The following is a 16,658-nucleotide window of genomic DNA, read 5'->3' as shown; positions in this document are numbered from 1 at the left end:
GTGGCAAGAAAACTTTGCTTGCATTCCTTAGGAGGCACAGTGGCTCAGGACTGCCCTACCCCAAGGACTCAGGCTGTGCAGCCCGACTGGTTGAGATCAGCCCTTCTGGCTCTCACGGATGAAACCAACTAGGAAAAGAGCCTCTCCTAAGCTGGGGAACGTGGTGGCTTTTCCTAGTCTTCAAAGGAACAGCACTCTGAGGGAGAGGAGCTGCTGACGTGTGGTAGCAAAATCTCCTCTGCTGAAGAGAAACATTTCGTTGTAAGCGGGTTCGATCAGCCTTGCCACCTTTTCTCAGCTGGCTATACTGGAGGGCAGTCTGTTGGCAGACTCCCCTGAGGCCCTGCTTCCCAGGCTGTGATACACACACGCCGCCTGCTTCAGCGCAATGGGACAGCTTAAGGTAAGGTAAAAACCTCCTCTGCTGAAGAGAAACATTTCGTTGTAAGCGGGTTCCATCAGCCTTGCCACCTTTTCTCAGCGGCATTACTGGAGGGCAGTCTGTTGGCAGACTACGCTGAGGCCCTGCTTCCCAGGCTGTGATAGACACACGCCGCCTGCTTCAGCGCAAAGTGACAGCTTATGGTAAGTTAAAAACCCTGTGTTGGCAAGTGCCTTCCTATACCTCGCCCAAGCACAAGCATATTGGCCATTGTTCAACGTCTTTCCCCCAAGCTTCACACGTTTGTTCCCATCTAGCCTCCGAAGGCCGAGTTGACCTAGCTAGGAATCAAAGTTCAGGAAAGGAACTCAGGGTGCTGGTGACTGCAGGTTGTTTCACCAGGCAGCCCAAATCGAGTACATCCGTACACAATGTAGTAAAGGCCTCACCCTTCAAGCCCACGTCAATTTCATAGAGAAAACACCAGGCCTCGGTGTGCTTTCCTGTGGCAAGAAAACTTTGCTTGCATTCCTTAGGAGGCACAGTGGCTCAGGACTGCCCTACCCCAAGGACTCAGGCTGTGCAGCCCGACTGGTTGAGATCAGCCCTTCTGGCTCTCACGGATGAAACCAACTAGGAAAAGAGCCTCTCCTAAGCTGGGGAACGTGGTGGCTTTTCCTAGTCTTCAAAGGAACAGCACTCTGAGGGAGAGGAGCTGCTGACGTGTGGTAGCAAAATCTCCTCTGCTGAAGAGAAACATTTCGTTGTAAGCGGGTTCCATCAGCCTTGCCACCTTTTCTCAGCTGGCATTACTGGAGGGCAGTCTGTTGGCAGACTACCCTGAGGCCCTGCTTCCCAGGCTGTGATAGACACACGCCGCCTGCTTCAGCGCAAAGTGACAGCTTATGGTAAGTTAAAAACCCTGTGTTGGCAAGTGCCTTCCTATACCTCGCACAAGCACAAGCATATTGGCCATTGTTCAAAGGCTTTCCCCCAAGCTTCACACGTTTGTTCCCATCTAGCCTCCGAAGGCCGAGTTGACCTAGCTAGGAATCAAAGTTCAGCAAAGGTACTCAGGGTGCTGGTGACCGCAGGTTGTTTCACCAGGCAGCCCAAATCGATTACATCCATACACAATAGAGTAAAGGCCTCACCCTTCAAGCCCACGTCAATTTCATAGAGAAAACACCAGGCCTCGGTGTGCTTTCCTGTGGCAAGGAAACTTTGCTTGCATTCCTTAGGAGGCACAGTGGCTCAGGACTGCCCTACCCCAAGGACTCAGGCTGTGCAGTCCGACTGGTTGAGATCAGCCCTTCTGGCTCTCACGGATGAAACCAACTAGGAAAAGAGCCTCTCCTAAGCTGGGGAACGTGGTGGCTTTTCCTAGTCTTCAAAGGAACAGCACTCTGAGGGAGAGGACCTGCTGACGTGTGGTAGCAAAATCTCCTCTGCTGAAGAGAAACATTTCGTTGTAAGCGGGTTCCATCAGCCTTGTCACCTTTTCTCAGCTGGCATTACTGGAGGGCAGTCTGTTGGCAGACTCCCCCGAGGCCCTGCTTCCCAGGCTGTGATACACACACGCCGCCTGCTTCAGCGCAAAGGGACAGCTTAAGGTAAGGTAAAAACCCTGTGTTGGCAAGTGCCTGCCTAACCCTCGCACAAGCAAAAGCATATTGGCCATTGGTCAAAGGCTTTCCCCACAAGCTTCACACGTTTGCTCCCATGTAGCCTCCGAAGGCCGAGTTGACCTAGCTAGGAATCAAAGTTCAGGAAAGGAACTCAGGGTCCTGGTGACTGCAGGTTGTTTCACCAGGCAGCCCAAATCGAGTACATCCGTACACAATGTAGTAAAGGCCTCACCCTTCAAGCCCACGTCAATTTCATAGAGAAAACACCAGGCCTCGGTGTGCTTTCCTGTGGCAAGAAAACTTTGCTTGCATTCCTTAGGAGGCACAGTGGCTCAGGACTGCCCTACCCCAAGGACTCAGGCTGTGCAGCCCGACTGGTTGAGATCAGCCCTTCTGGCTCTCACGGATGAAACCAACTAGGAAAAGAGCCTCTCCTAAGCTGGGGAACGTGGTGGCTTTTCCTAGTCTTCAAAGGAACAGCACTCTGAGGGAGAGGAGCTGCTGACGTGTGGTAGCAAAATCTCCTCTGCTGAAGAGAAACATTTCGTTGTAAGCGGGTTCCCTCAGTCTTGCCACCTTTTCTCAGCTGGCTATACTGGAGGGCAGTCTGTTGGCAGACTCCCCTGAGGCCCTGCTTCCCAGGCTGTGATACACACACGCCGCCTGCTTCAGCGCAATGGGACAGCTTAAGGTAAGGTAAAAACCTCCTCTGCTGAAGAGAAACATTTCGTTGTAAGCGGGTTCCATCAGCCTTGCCACCTTTTCTCAGCTGGCATTACTGGAGGGCAGTCTGTTGGCAGACTCCCCTGAGGCCCTGCTTCCCAGGCTGTGATACACACACGCCGCCTGCTTCAGCGCAAAGGGACAGCTTAAGGTAAGGTAAAAACCCTGTGTTGGCAAGTGCCTGCCTAACCCTCGCACAAGCAAAAGCATATTGGCCATTGGTCAAAGGCTTTCCCCACAAGCTTCACACGTTTGCTCCCATGTAGCCTCCGAAGGCCGAGTTGACCTAGCTAGGAATCAAAGTTCAGGAAAGGAACTCAGGGTGCTGGTGACTGCAGGTTGTTTCACCAGGCAGCCCAAATCGAGTACATCCGTACACAATGTAGTAAAGGCCTCACCCTTCAAGCCCACGTCAATTTCATAGAGAAAACACCAGGCCTCGGTGTGCTTTCCTGTGGCAAGAAAACTTTGCTTGCATTCCTTAGGAGGCACAGTGGCTCAGGACTGCCCTACCCCAAGGACTCAGGCTGTGCAGCCCGACTGGTTGAGATCAGCCCTTCTGGCTCTCACGGATGAAACCAACTAGGAAAAGAGCCTCTCCTAAGCTGGGGAACGTGGTGGCTTTTCCTAGTCTTCAAAGGAACAGCACTCTGAGGGAGAGGAGCTGCTGACGTGTGGTAGCAAAATCTCCTCTGCTGAAGAGAAACATTTCGTTGTAAGCGGGTTCCATCAGCCTTGCCACATTTTCTCAGCTGGCATTACTGGAGGGCAGTCTGTTGGCAGACTCCCCTGAGGCCCTGCTTCCCAGGCTGTGATACACACACGCCGCCTGCTTCAGCGCAAAGGTACAGCTTAAGGTAAGGTAAAAACCCTGTGTTGGCAAGTGCCTGCCTAACCGTCGCACAAGCAAAAGCATATTGGCCATTGGTCAAAGGCTTTCCCCACAAGCTTCACACGTTTGCTCCCATGTAGCCTCCGAAGGCCGAGTTGACCTAGCTAGGAATCAAAGTTCAGGAAAGGAACTCAGGGTCCTGGTGACTGCAGGTTGTTTCACCAGGCAGCCCAAATCGAGTACATCCGTACACAATGTAGTAAAGGCCTCACCCTTCAAGCCCACGTCAATTTCATAGAGAAAACACCAGGCCTCGGTGTGCTTTCCTGTGGCAAGAAAACTTTGCTTGCATTCCTTAGGAGGCACAGTGGCTCAGGACTGCCCTACCCCAAGGACTCAGGCTGTGCAGCCCGACTGGTTGAGATCAGCCCTTCTGGCTCTCACGGATGAAACCAACTAGGAAAAGAGCCTCTCCGAAGCTGGGGAACGTGGTGGCTTTTCCTAGTCTTCAAAGGAACAGCACTCTGAGGGAGAGGAGCTGCTGACGTGTGGTAGCAAAATCTCCTCTGCTGAAGAGAAACATTTCGTTGTAAGCGGGTTCCCTCAGCCTTGCCACCTTTTCTCAGCTGGCTATACTGGAGGGCAGTCTGTTGGCAGACTCCCCTGAGGCCCTGCTTCCCAGGCTGTGATACACACACGCCGCCTGCTTCAGCGCAAAGGGACAGCTTAAGGTAAGGTAAAAACCCTGTGTTGGCAAGTGCCTGCCTAACCGTCGCACAAGCAAAAGCATATTGGCCATTGGTCAAAGGCTTTCCCCACAAGCGTCACACGTTTGCTCCCATGTAGCCTCCGAAGGCCGAGTTGACCTAGCTAGGAATCAAAGTTCAGGAAAGGAACTCAGGGTCCTGGTGACTGCAGGTTGTTTCACCAGGCAGCCCAAATCGAGTACATCCGTACACAATGTAGTAAAGGCCTCACCCTTGAAGCCCACGTCAATTTCATAGAGAAAACACCAGGCCTCGGTGTGCTTTCCTGTGGCAAGAAAACTTTGCTTGCATTCCTTAGGAGGCACAGTGGCTCAGGACTGCCCTACCCCAAGGACTCAGGCTGTGCAGCCCGACTGGTTGAGATCAGCCCTTCTGGCTCTCACGGATGAAACCAACTAGGAAAAGAGCCTCTCCTAAGCTGGGGAACGTGGTGGCTTTTCCTAGTCTTCAAAGGAACAGCACTCTGAGGGAGAGGAGCTGCTGACGTGTGGTAGCAAAATCTCCTCTGCTGAAGAGAAACATTTCGTTGTAAGCGGGTTCCCTCAGCCTTGCCACCTTTTCTCAGCTGGCTATACTGGAGGGCAGTCTGTTGGCAGACTCCCCTGAGGCCCTGCTTCCCAGGCTGTGATACACACACGCCGCCTGCTTCAGCGCAAAGGGACAGCTTAAGGTAAGGTAAAAACCCTGTGTTGGCAAGTGCCTGCCTAACCCTCGCACAAGCAAAAGCATATTGGCCATTGGTCAAAGGCTTTCCCCACAAGCTTCACACGTTTGCTCCCATGTAGCCTCCGAAGGCCGAGTTGACCTAGCTAGGAATCAAAGTTCAGGAAAGGAACTCAGGGTGCTGGTGACTGCAGGTTGTTTCACCAGGCAGCCCAAATCGAGTACATCCGTACACAATGTAGTAAAGGCCTCACCCTTCAAGCCCACGTCAATTTCAGAGAGAAAACACCAGGCCTCGGTGTGCTTTCCTGTGGCAAGAAAACTTTGCTTGCATTCCTTAGGAGGCACAGTGGCTCAGGACTGCCCTACCCCAAGGACTCAGGCTGTGCAGCCCGACTGGTTGAGATCAGCCCTTCTGGCTCTCACGGATGAAACCAACTAGGAAAAGAGCCTCTCCTAAGCTGGGGAACGTGGTGGCTTTTCCTAGTCTTCAAAGGAACAGCACTCTGAGGGAGAGGAGCTGCTGACGTGTGGTAGCAAAATCTCCTCTGCTGAAGAGAAATATTTCGTTGTAAGCGGGTTCCATCAGCCTTGCCACCTTTTCTCAGCTGGCTATACTGGAGGGCAGTCTGTTGGCAGACTCCCCTGAGGCCCTGCTTCCCAGGCTGTGATACACACACGCCGCCTGCTTCAGCGCAATGGGACAGCTTAAGGTAAGGTAAAAACCTCCTCTGGTGAAGAGAAACATTTCGTGTAAGCGGGTTCCATCAGCCTTGCCACCTTTTCTCAGCTGGCATTACTGGAGGGCAGTCTGTTGGCGGACTCCCCTGAGGCCCTGCTTCCCAGGCTGTGATACACACACGCCGCCTGCTTCAGCGCAAAGGGACAGCTTAAGGTAAGGTAAAAACCCTGTGTTGGCAAGTGCCTGCCTAACCCTCGCACAAGCAAAAGCATATTGGCCATTGTTCAAAGGCTTTCCCCCAAGCTTCACACGTTTGATCCCATCTAGCCTCCGAAGGCCGAGTTGACCTAGCTAGGAATCAGAGTTCAGCAAAGGTACTCAGGGTGCTGGTGACCGCAGGTTGTTTCACCAGGCAGCCCAAATCGATTACATCCATACACAATACAGTAAAGGCCTCACCCTTCAAGCCCACGTCAATTTCATAGAGAAAACACCAGGCCTCGGTGTGCTTTCCTGTGGCAAGGAAACTTTGCTTGCATTCCTTAGGAGGCACAGTGGCTCAGGACTGCCCTACCCCAAGGACTCAGGCTGTGCAGTCCGACTGGTTGAGATCAGCCCTTCTGGCTCTCACAGATGAAACCAACTAGGAAAAGAGCCTCTCCTAAGCTGGGGAACGTGGTGGCTTTTCCTAGTCTTCAAAGGAACAGCACTCTGAGGGAGAGGAGCTGCTGACGTGTGGTAGCAAAATCTCCTCTGCTGAAGAGAAACATTTCGTTGTAAGCGGGTTCCATCAGCCTTGCCACCTTTTCTCAGCTGGCATTCCTGGAGGGCAGTCTGTTGGCAGACTCCCCCGAGGCCCTGCTTCCCAGGCTGTGATACACACACGCCGCCTGCTTCAGCGCAATGGGACAGCTTAAGGTAAGGTAAAAACCTCCTCTGCTGAAGAGAAACATTTCGTTGTAAGCGGGTTCCATCAGCCTTGCCACCTTTTCTCAGCTGGCATTACTGGAGGGCAGTCTGTTGGCAGACTCCCCTGAGGCCCTGCTTCCCAGGCTGTGATACACACACGCCGCCTGCTTCAGCGCAGAGGGACAGCTTAAGGTAAGGTAAAAACCCTGTGTTGGCAAGTGCCTGCCTAACCCTCGCACAAGCAAAAGCATATTGGCCATTGTTCAAAGGCTTTCCCCACAAGCTTCACACGTTTGCTCCCATGTAGCCTCCGAAGGCCGAGTTGACCTAGCTAGGAATCAAAGTTCAGGAAAGGAACTCAGGGTGCTGGTGACTGCAGGTTGTTTCACCAGGCAGCCCAAATCGAGTACATCCGTACACAATGTAGTAAAGGCCTCACCCTTCAAGCCCACGTCAATTTCATAGAGAAAACACCAGGCCTCTCTGTGTTTCCCTGTGGCAAGGAAACTTTGCTTGCATTCCTTAGGAGGCACAGTGGCTCAGGACTGCCCTACCCCAAGGACTCAGGCTGTGCAGCCCGACTGGTTGAGATCAGCCCTTCTGGCTCTCACGGATGAAACCAACTAGGAAAAGAGCCTCTCCTAAGCTGGGGAACGTGGTGGCTTTTCCTAGTCTTCAAAGGAACAGCACTCTGAGGGAGAGGAGCTGCTGACGTGTGGTAGCAAAATCTCCTCTGCTGAAGAGAAACATTTCGTTGTAAGCGGGTTCCCTCAGCCTTGCCACCTTTTCTCAGCTGGCTATACTGGAGGGCAGTCTGTTGGCAGACTCCCCTGAGGCCCTGCTTCCCAGGCTGTGATACACACACGCCGCCTGCTTCAGCGCAATGGGACAGCTTAAGGTAAGGTAAAAACCTCCTCTGCTGAAGAGAAACATTTCGTTGTAAGCGGGTTCCATCAGCCTTGCCACCTTTTCTCAGCTGGCATTACTGGAGGGCAGTCTGTTGGCAGACTCCCCTGAGGCCCTGCTTCCCAGGCTGTGATACACACACGCCGCCTGCTTCAGCGCAAAGGGACAGCTTAAGGTAAGGTAAAAACCCTGTGTTAGCAAGTGCCTGCCTAACCCTCGCACAAGCAAAAGCATATTGGCCATTGGTCAAAGGCTTTCCCCACAAGCTTCACACGTTTGCTCCCATGTAGCCTCCGAAGGCCGAGTTGACCTAGCTAGGAATCAAAGTTCAGGAAAGGAACTCAGGGTGCTGGTGACTGCAGGTTGTTTCACCAGGCAGCCCAAATCGAGTACATCCGTACACAATGTAGTAAAGGCCTCACCCTTCAAGCCCACGTCAATTTCAGAGAGAAAACACCAGGCCTCGGTGTGCTTACCTGTGGCAAGAAAACTTTGCTTGCATTCCTTAGGAGGCACAGTGGCTCAGGACTGCCCTACCCCAAGGACTCAGGCTGTGCAGCCCGACTGGTTGAGATCAGCCCTTCTGGCTCTCACGGATGAAACCAACTAGGAAAAGAGCCTCTCCTAAGCTGGGGAACGTGGTGGCTTTTCCTAGTCTTCAAGGGAACAGCACTCTGAGGGAGAGGAGCTGCTGACGTGTGGTAGCAAAATCTCCTCTGCTGAAGAGAAATATTTCGTTGTAAGCGGGTTCCATCAGCCTTGCCACCTTTTCTCAGCTGGCTATACTGGAGGGCAGTCTGTTGGCAGACTCCCCTGAGGCCCTGCTTCCCAGGCTGTGATACACACACGCCGCCTGCTTCAGCGCAATGGGACAGCTTAAGGTAAGGTAAAAACCTCCTCTGGTGAAGAGAAATATTTCGTGTAAGCGGGTTCCATCAGCCTTGCCACCTTTTCTCAGCTGGCATTACTGGAGGGCAGTCTGTTGGCGGACTCCCCTGAGGCCCTGCTTCCCAGGCTGTGATACACACACGCCGCCTGCTTCAGCGCAGAGGGACAGCTTAAGGTAAGGTAAAAACCCTGTGTTGGCAAGTGCCTGCCTAACCCTCGCACAAGCAAAAGGATATTGGCCATTGGTCAAAGGCTTTCCCCACAAGCTTCACACGTTTGCTCCCATGTAGCCTCCGAAGGCCGAGTTGACCTAGCTAGGAATCAAAGTTCAGGAAAGGAACTCAGGGTGCTGGTGACTGCAGGTTGTTTCACCAGGCAGCCCAAATCGAGTACATCCGTACACAATGTAGTAAAGGCCTCACCCTTCAAGCCCACGTCAATTTCATAGAGAAAACACCAGGCCTCGGTGTGCTTTCCTGTGGCAAGGAAACTTTGCTTGCATTCCTTAGGAGGCACAGTGGCTCAGGACTGCCCTACCCCAAGGACTCAGGCTGTGCAGCCCGACTGGTTGAGATCAGCCCTTCTGGCTCTCACGGATGAAACCAACTAGGAAAAGAGCCTCTCCTAAGCTGGGGAACATGGTGGCTTTTCCTAGTCTTCAAAGGAACAGCACTCTGAGGGAGAGGAGCTGCTGACGTGTGGTAGCAAAATCTCCTCTGCTGAAGAGAAACATTTCGTTGTAAGCGGGTTCCCTCAGCCTTGCCACCTTTTCTCAGCTGGCTATACTGGAGGGCAGTCTGTTGGCAGACTCCCCTGTGGCCCTGCTTCCCAGGCTGTGATACACACACGCCGCCTGCTTCAGCGCAATGGGACAGCTTAAGGTAAGGTAAAAACCTCCTCTGCTGAAGAGAAACATTTCGTTGTAAGCGGGTTCCATCAGCCTTGCCACCTTTTCTCAGCTGGCATTACTGGAGGGCAGTCTGTTGGCAGACTCCCCTGAGGCCCTGCTTCCCAGGCTGTGATACACACACGCCGCCTGCTTCAGCGCAAAGGGACAGCTTAAGGTAAGGTAAAAACCCTGTGTTGGCAAGTGCCTGCCTAACCCTCGCACAAGCAAAAGCATATTGGCCATTGGTCAAAGGCTTTCCCCACAAGTTTCACACGTTTGCTCCCATGTAGCCTCCGAAGGCCGAGTTGACCTAGCTAGGAATCACAGTTCAGGAAAGGAACTCAGGGTGCTGGTGACTGCAGGTTGTTTCACCAGGCAGCCCAAATCGAGTACATCCGTACACAATGTAGTAAAGGCCTCACCCTTCAAGCCCACGTCAATTTCAGAGAGAAAACACCAGGCCTCGGTGTGCTTTCCTGTGGCAAGAAAACTTTGCTTGCATTCCTTAGGAGGCACAGTGGCTCAGGACTGCCCTACCCCAAGGACTCAGGCTGTGCAGCCCGACTGGTTGAGATCAGCCCTTCTGGCTCTCACGGATGAAACCAACTAGGAAAAGAGCCTCTCCTAAGCTGGGGAACGTGGTGGCTTTTCCTAGTCTTCAAAGGAACAGCACTCTGAGGGAGAGGAGCTGCTGACGTGTGGTAGCAAAATCTCCTCTGCTGAAGAGAAATATTTCGTTGTAAGCGGGTTCCATCAGCCTTGCCACCTTTTCTCAGCTGGCTATACTGGAGGGCAGTCTGTTGGCAGACTCCCCTGAGGCCCTGCTTCCCAGGCTGTGATACACACACGCCGCCTGCTTCAGCGCAATGGGACAGCTTAAGGTAAGGTAAAAACCTCCTCTGGTGAAGAGAAACATTTCGTGTAAGCGGGTTCCATCAGCCTTGCCACCTTTTCTCAGCTGGCATTACTGGAGGGCAGTCTCTTGGCGGACTCCCCTGAGGCCCTGCTTCCCAGGCTGTGATACACACACGCCGCCTGCTTCAGCGCAAAGGGACAGCTTAAGGTAAGGTAAAAACCCTGTGTTGGCAAGTGCCTGCCTAACCCTCGCACAAGCAAAAGCATATTGGCCATTGGTCAAAGGCTTTCCCCACAAGCTTCACACGTTTGCTCCCATGTAGCCTCCGAAGGCCGAGTTGACCTAGCTAGGAATCAAAGTTCAGGAAAGGAACTCAGGGTGCTGGTGACTGCAGGTTGTTTCACCAGGCAACCCAAGTCGAGTACATCCGTACACAATGTAGTAAAGGCCTCACCCTTCAAGCCCTCGTCAATTTCATAGAGAAAACACCAGGCCTCGGTGTGCTTTCCTGTGGCAAGGAAACTTTGCTTGCATTCCTTAGGAGGCACAGTGGCTCAGGACTGCCCTACCCCAAGGACTCAGGCTGTGCAGCCCGACTGGTTGAGATCAGCCCTTCTGGCTCTCACGGATGAAACCAACTAGGAAAAGAGCCTCTCCTAAGCTGGGGAACGTGGTGGCTTTTCCTAGTCTTCAAAGGAACAGCACTCTGAGGGAGAGGAGCTGCTGACGTGTGGTAGCAAAATCTCCTCTGCTGAAGAGAAACATTTCGTTGTAAGCGGGTTCCATCAGCCTTGCCACCTTTTCTCAGCTGGCTATACTGGAGGGCAGTCTGTTGGCAGACTCCCCTGAGGCCCTGCTTCCCAGGCTGTGATACACACACGCCGCCTGCTTCAGCGCAAAGGGACAGCTTAAGGTAAGGTAAAAACCCTGTGTTGGCAAGTGCCTGCCTAACCCTCGCACAAGCAAAAGCATATTGGCCATTGGTCAAAGGCTTTCCCCACAAGCTTCACACGTTTGCTCCCATGTAGCCTCCGAAGGCCGAGTTGACCTAGCTAGGAATCAAAGTTCAGGAAAGGAACTCAGGGTGCTGGTGACTGCAGGTTGTTTCACCAGGCAGCCCAAATCGAGTACATCCGTACACAATGTAGTAAAGGCCTCACCCTTCAAACCCACGTCAATTTCATAGAGAAAACACCAGGCCTCGGTGTGCTTTCCTGTGGCAAGGAAACTTTGCTTGCATTCCTTAGGAGGCACAGTGGCTCAGGACTGCCCTACCCCAAGGACTCAGGCTGTGCAGCCCGACTGGTTGAGATCAGCCCTTCTGGCTCTCACGGATGAAACCAACTAGGAAAAGAGCCTCTCCTAACCTGGGGAACGTGGTGGCTTTTCCTAGTCTTCAAAGGAACAGCACTCTGAGGGAGAGGAGCTGCTGACGTGTGGTAGCAAAATCTCCTCTGCTGAAGAGAAACATTTCGTTGTAAGCGGGTTCCCTCAGCCTTGCCACCGTTTCTCAGCTGGCTATACTGGAGGGCAGTCTGTTGGCAGACTCCCCTGAGGCCCTGCTTCCCAGGCTGTGATACACACACGCCGCCTGCTTCAGCGCAATGGGACAGCTTAAGGTAAGGTAAAAACCTCCTCTGCTGAAGAGAAACATTTCGTGTAAGCGGGTTCCATCAGCCTTGCCACCTTTTCTCAGCTGGCATTACTGGAGGGCAGTCTGTTGGCGGACTCCCCTGAGGCCCTGCTTCCCAGACTGTGATACACACACGCCGCCTGCTTCAGCGCAATGGGACAGCTTAAGGTAAGGTAAAAACCTCCTCTGGTGAAGAGAAACATTTCGTGTAAGCGGGTTCCATCAGCCTTGCCACCTTTTCTCAGCTGGCATTACTGGAGGGCAGTCTGTTGGCGGACTCCCCTGAGGCCCTGCTTCCCAGGCTGTGATACACACACGCCGCCTGCTTCAGCGCAAAGGGACAGCTTAAGGTAAGGTAAAAACCCTGTGTTGGCAAGTGCCTGCCTAACCCTCGCACAAGCAAAAGCATATTGGCCATTGGTCAAAGGCTTTCCCCACAAGCTTCACACGTTTCCTCCCATGTAGCCTCCGAAGGCCGAGTTGACCTAGCTAGGAATCAAAGTTCAGGAAAGGAACTCAGGGTGCTGGTGACTGCAGGTTGTTTCACCAGGCAACCCAAGTCGAGTACATCCGTACACAATGTAGTAAAGGCCTCACCCTTCAAGCCCTCGTCAATTTCATAGAGAAAACACCAGGCCTCGGTGTGCTTTCCTGTGGCAAGAAAACTTTGCTTGCATTCCTTAGGAGGCACAGTGGCTCAGGACTGCCCTACCCCAAGGACTCAGGCTGTGCAGTCCGACTGGTTGAGATCAGCTCTTCTGGCTCTCACGGATGAAACCAACTAGGAAAAGAGCCTCTCCTAAGCTGGGGAACGTGGTGGCTTTTCCTAGTCTTCAAAGGAACAGCACTCTGAGGGAGAGGAGCTGCTGACGTGTGGTAGCAAAATCTCCTCTGCTGAAGAGAAACATTTCGTTGTAAGCGGGTTCCATCAGCCTTGCCACCTTTTCTCAGCTGGCTATACTGGAGGGCAGTCTGTTGGCAGACTCCCCTGAGGCCCTGCTTCCCAGGCTGTGATACACACACGCCGCCTGCTTCAGCGCAATGGGACAGCTTAAGGTAAGGTAAAAACCTCCTCTGCTGAAGAGAAACATTTCGTTGTAAGCGGGTTCCATCAGCCTTGCCACCTTTTCTCAGCTGGCATTACTGGAGGGCAGTCTGTTGGCAGACTACCCTGAGGCCTTGCTTCCCAGGCTGTGATAGACACACGCCGCCTGCTTCAGCGCAAAGTGACAGCTTATGGTAAGTTAAAAACCCTGTGTTGGCAAGTGCCTTCCTATACCTCGCACAAGCACAAGCATATTGGCCATTGTTCAAAGGCTTTCCCCCAAGCTTCACACGTTTGGTCCCATCTAGCCTCCGAAGGCCGAGTTGACCTAGCTAGGAATCAGAGTTCAGCAAAGGTACTCAGGGTGCTGGTGACCGCAGGTTGTTTCACCAGGCAGCCCAAATCGATTACATCCATACACAATATAGTAAAGGCCTCACCCTTCAAGCCCACGTCAATTTCATAGAGAAAACACCAGGCCTCGGTGTGCTTTCCTGTGGCAAGGAAACTTTGCTTGCATTCCTTAGGAGGCACAGTGGCTCAGGACTGCCCTACCCCAAGGACTCAGGCTGTGCAGTCCGACTGGTTGAGATCAGCCCTTCTGGCTCTCACGGATGAAACCAACTAGGAAAAGAGCCTCTCCTAAGCTGGGGAACGTGGTGGCTTTTCCTAGTCTTCAAAGGAACAGCACTCTGAGGGAGAGGAGCTGCTGACGTGTGGTAGCAAAATCTCCTCTGCTGAAGAGAAACATTTCGTTGTAAGCGGGTTCCATCAGCCTTGCCACCTTTTCTCAGCTGGCATTCCTGGAGGGCAGTCTGTTGGCAGACTCCCCCGAGGCCCTGCTTCCCAGGCTGTGATACACACACGCCGCCTGCTTCAGCGCAATGGGACAGCTTAAGGTAAGGTAAAAACCTCCTCTGCTGAAGAGAAACATTTCGTTGTAAGCGGGTTCCATCAGCCTTGCCACCTTTTCTCAGCTGGCATTACTGGAGGGCAGTCTGTTGGCAGACTCCCCTGAGGCCCTGCTTCCCAGGCTGTGATACACACACGCCGCCTGCTTCAGCGCAGAGGGACAGCTTAAGGTAAGGTAAAAACCCTGTGTTGGCAAGTGCCTGCCTAACCCTCGCACAAGCAAAAGCATATTGGCCATTGTTCAAAGGCTTTCCCCACAAGCTTCACACGTTTGCTCCCATGTAGCCTCCGAAGGCCGAGTTGACCTAGCTAGGAATCAAAGTTCAGGAAAGGAACTCAGGGTGCTGGTGACTGCAGGTTGTTTCACCAGGCAGCCCAAATCGAGTACATCCGTACACAATGTAGTAAAGGCCTCACCCTTCAAGCCCACGTCAATTTCATAGAGAAAACACCAGGCCTCTCTGTGTTTCCCTGTGGCAAGGAAACTTTGCTTGCATTCCTTAGGAGGCACAGTGGCTCAGGACTGCCCTACCCCAAGGACTCAGGCTGTGCAGCCCGACTGGTTGAGATCAGCCCTTCTGGCTCTCACGGATGAAACCAACTAGGAAAAGAGCCTCTCCTAAGCTGGGGAACGTGGTGGCTTTTCCTAGTCTTCAAAGGAACAGCACTCTGAGGGAGAGGAGCTGCTGACGTGTGGTAGCAAAATCTCCTCTGCTGAAGAGAAACATTTCGTTGTAAGCGGGTTCCCTCAGCCTTGCCACCTTTTCTCAGCTGGCTATACTGGAGGGCAGTCTGTTGGCAGACTCCCCTGAGGCCCTGCTTCCCAGGCTGTGATACACACACGCCGCCTGCTTCAGCGCAATGGGACAGCTTAAGGTAAGGTAAAAACCTCCTCTGCTGAAGAGAAACATTTCGTTGTAAGCGGGTTCCATCAGCCTTGCCACCTTTTCTCAGCTGGCATTACTGGAGGGCAGTCTGTTGGCAGACTCCCCTGAGGCCCTGCTTCCCAGGCTGTGATACACACACGCCGCCTGCTTCAGCGCAAAGGGACAGCTTAAGGTAAGGTAAAAACCCTGTGTTAGCAAGTGCCTGCCTAACCCTCGCACAAGCAAAAGCATATTGGCCATTGGTCAAAGGCTTTCCCCACAAGCTTCACACGTTTGCTCCCATGTAGCCTCCGAAGGCCGAGTTGACCTAGCTAGGAATCAAAGTTCAGGAAAGGAACTCAGGGTGCTGGTGACTGCAGGTTGTTTCACCAGGCAGCCCAAATCGAGTACATCCGTACACAATGTAGTAAAGGCCTCACCCTTCAAGCCCACGTCAATTTCAGAGAGAAAACACCAGGCCTCGGTGTGCTTACCTGTGGCAAGAAAACTTTGCTTGCATTCCTTAGGAGGCACAGTGGCTCAGGACTGCCCTACCCCAAGGACTCAGGCTGTGCAGCCCGACTGGTTGAGATCAGCCCTTCTGGCTCTCACGGATGAAACCAACTAGGAAAAGAGCCTCTCCTAAGCTGGGGAACGTGGTGGCTTTTCCTAGTCTTCAAGGGAACAGCACTCTGAGGGAGAGGAGCTGCTGACGTGTGGTAGCAAAATCTCCTCTGCTGAAGAGAAATATTTCGTTGTAAGCGGGTTCCATCAGCCTTGCCACCTTTTCTCAGCTGGCTATACTGGAGGGCAGTCTGTTGGCAGACTCCCCTGAGGCCCTGCTTCCCAGGCTGTGATACACACACGCCGCCTGCTTCAGCGCAATGGGACAGCTTAAGGTAAGGTAAAAACCTCCTCTGGTGAAGAGAAATATTTCGTGTAAGCGGGTTCCATCAGCCTTGCCACCTTTTCTCAGCTGGCATTACTGGAGGGCAGTCTGTTGGCGGACTCCCCTGAGGCCCTGCTTCCCAGGCTGTGATACACACACGCCGCCTGCTTCAGCGCAGAGGGACAGCTTAAGGTAAGGTAAAAACCCTGTGTTGGCAAGTGCCTGCCTAACCCTCGCACAAGCAAAAGCATATTGGCCATTGGTCAAAGGCTTTCCCCACAAGCTTCACACGTTTGCTCCCATGTAGCCTCCGAAGGCCGAGTTGACCTAGCTAGGAATCAAAGTTCAGGAAAGGAACTCAGGGTGCTGGTGACTGCAGGTTGTTTCACCAGGCAGCCCAAATCGAGTACATCCGTACACAATGTAGTAAAGGCCTCACCCTTCAAGCCCACGTCAATTTCATAGAGAAAACACCAGGCCTCGGTGTGCTTTCCTGTGGCAAGGAAACTTTGCTTGCATTCCTTAGGAGGCACAGTGGCTCAGGACTGCCCTACCCCAAGGACTCAGGCTGTGCAGCCCGACTGGTTGAGATCAGCCCTTCTGGCTCTCACGGATGAAACCAACTAGGAAAAGAGCCTCTCCTAAGCTGGGGAACATGGTGGCTTTTCCTAGTCTTCAAAGGAACAGCACTCTGAGGGAGAGGAGCTGCTGACGTGTGGTAGCAAAATCTCCTCTGCTGAAGAGAAACATTTCGTTGTAAGCGGGTTCCCTCAGCCTTGCCACCTTTTCTCAGCTGGCTATACTGGAGGGCAGTCTGTTGGCAGACTCCCCTGAGGCCCTGCTTCCCAGGCTGTGATACACACACGCCGCCTGCTTCAGCGCAATGGGACAGCTTAAGGTAAGGTAAAAACCTCCTCTGCTGAAGAGAAACATTTCGTTGTAAGCGGGTTCCATCAGCCTTGCCACCTTTTCTCAGCTGGCATTACTGGAGGGCAGTCTGTTGGCAGACTCCCCTGAGGCCCTGCTTCCCAGGCTGTGATACACACACGCCGCCTGCTTCAGCGCAAAGGGACAGCTTAAGGTAAGGTAAAAACCCTGTGTTGGCAAGTGCCTGCCTAACCCTCGCACAAGCAAAAGCATATTGGCCATTGGTCAAAGGCTTTCCCCACAAGTTTCACACGTTTGCTC

Source organism: Eubalaena glacialis, chromosome 15 (assembly GCF_028564815.1).
Source record: "Eubalaena glacialis isolate mEubGla1 chromosome 15, mEubGla1.1.hap2.+ XY, whole genome shotgun sequence".
NCBI classification, from domain to species: domain Eukaryota; kingdom Metazoa; phylum Chordata; class Mammalia; order Artiodactyla; family Balaenidae; genus Eubalaena; species Eubalaena glacialis.
Note: the sequence above shows the minus strand (reverse complement) of the source record.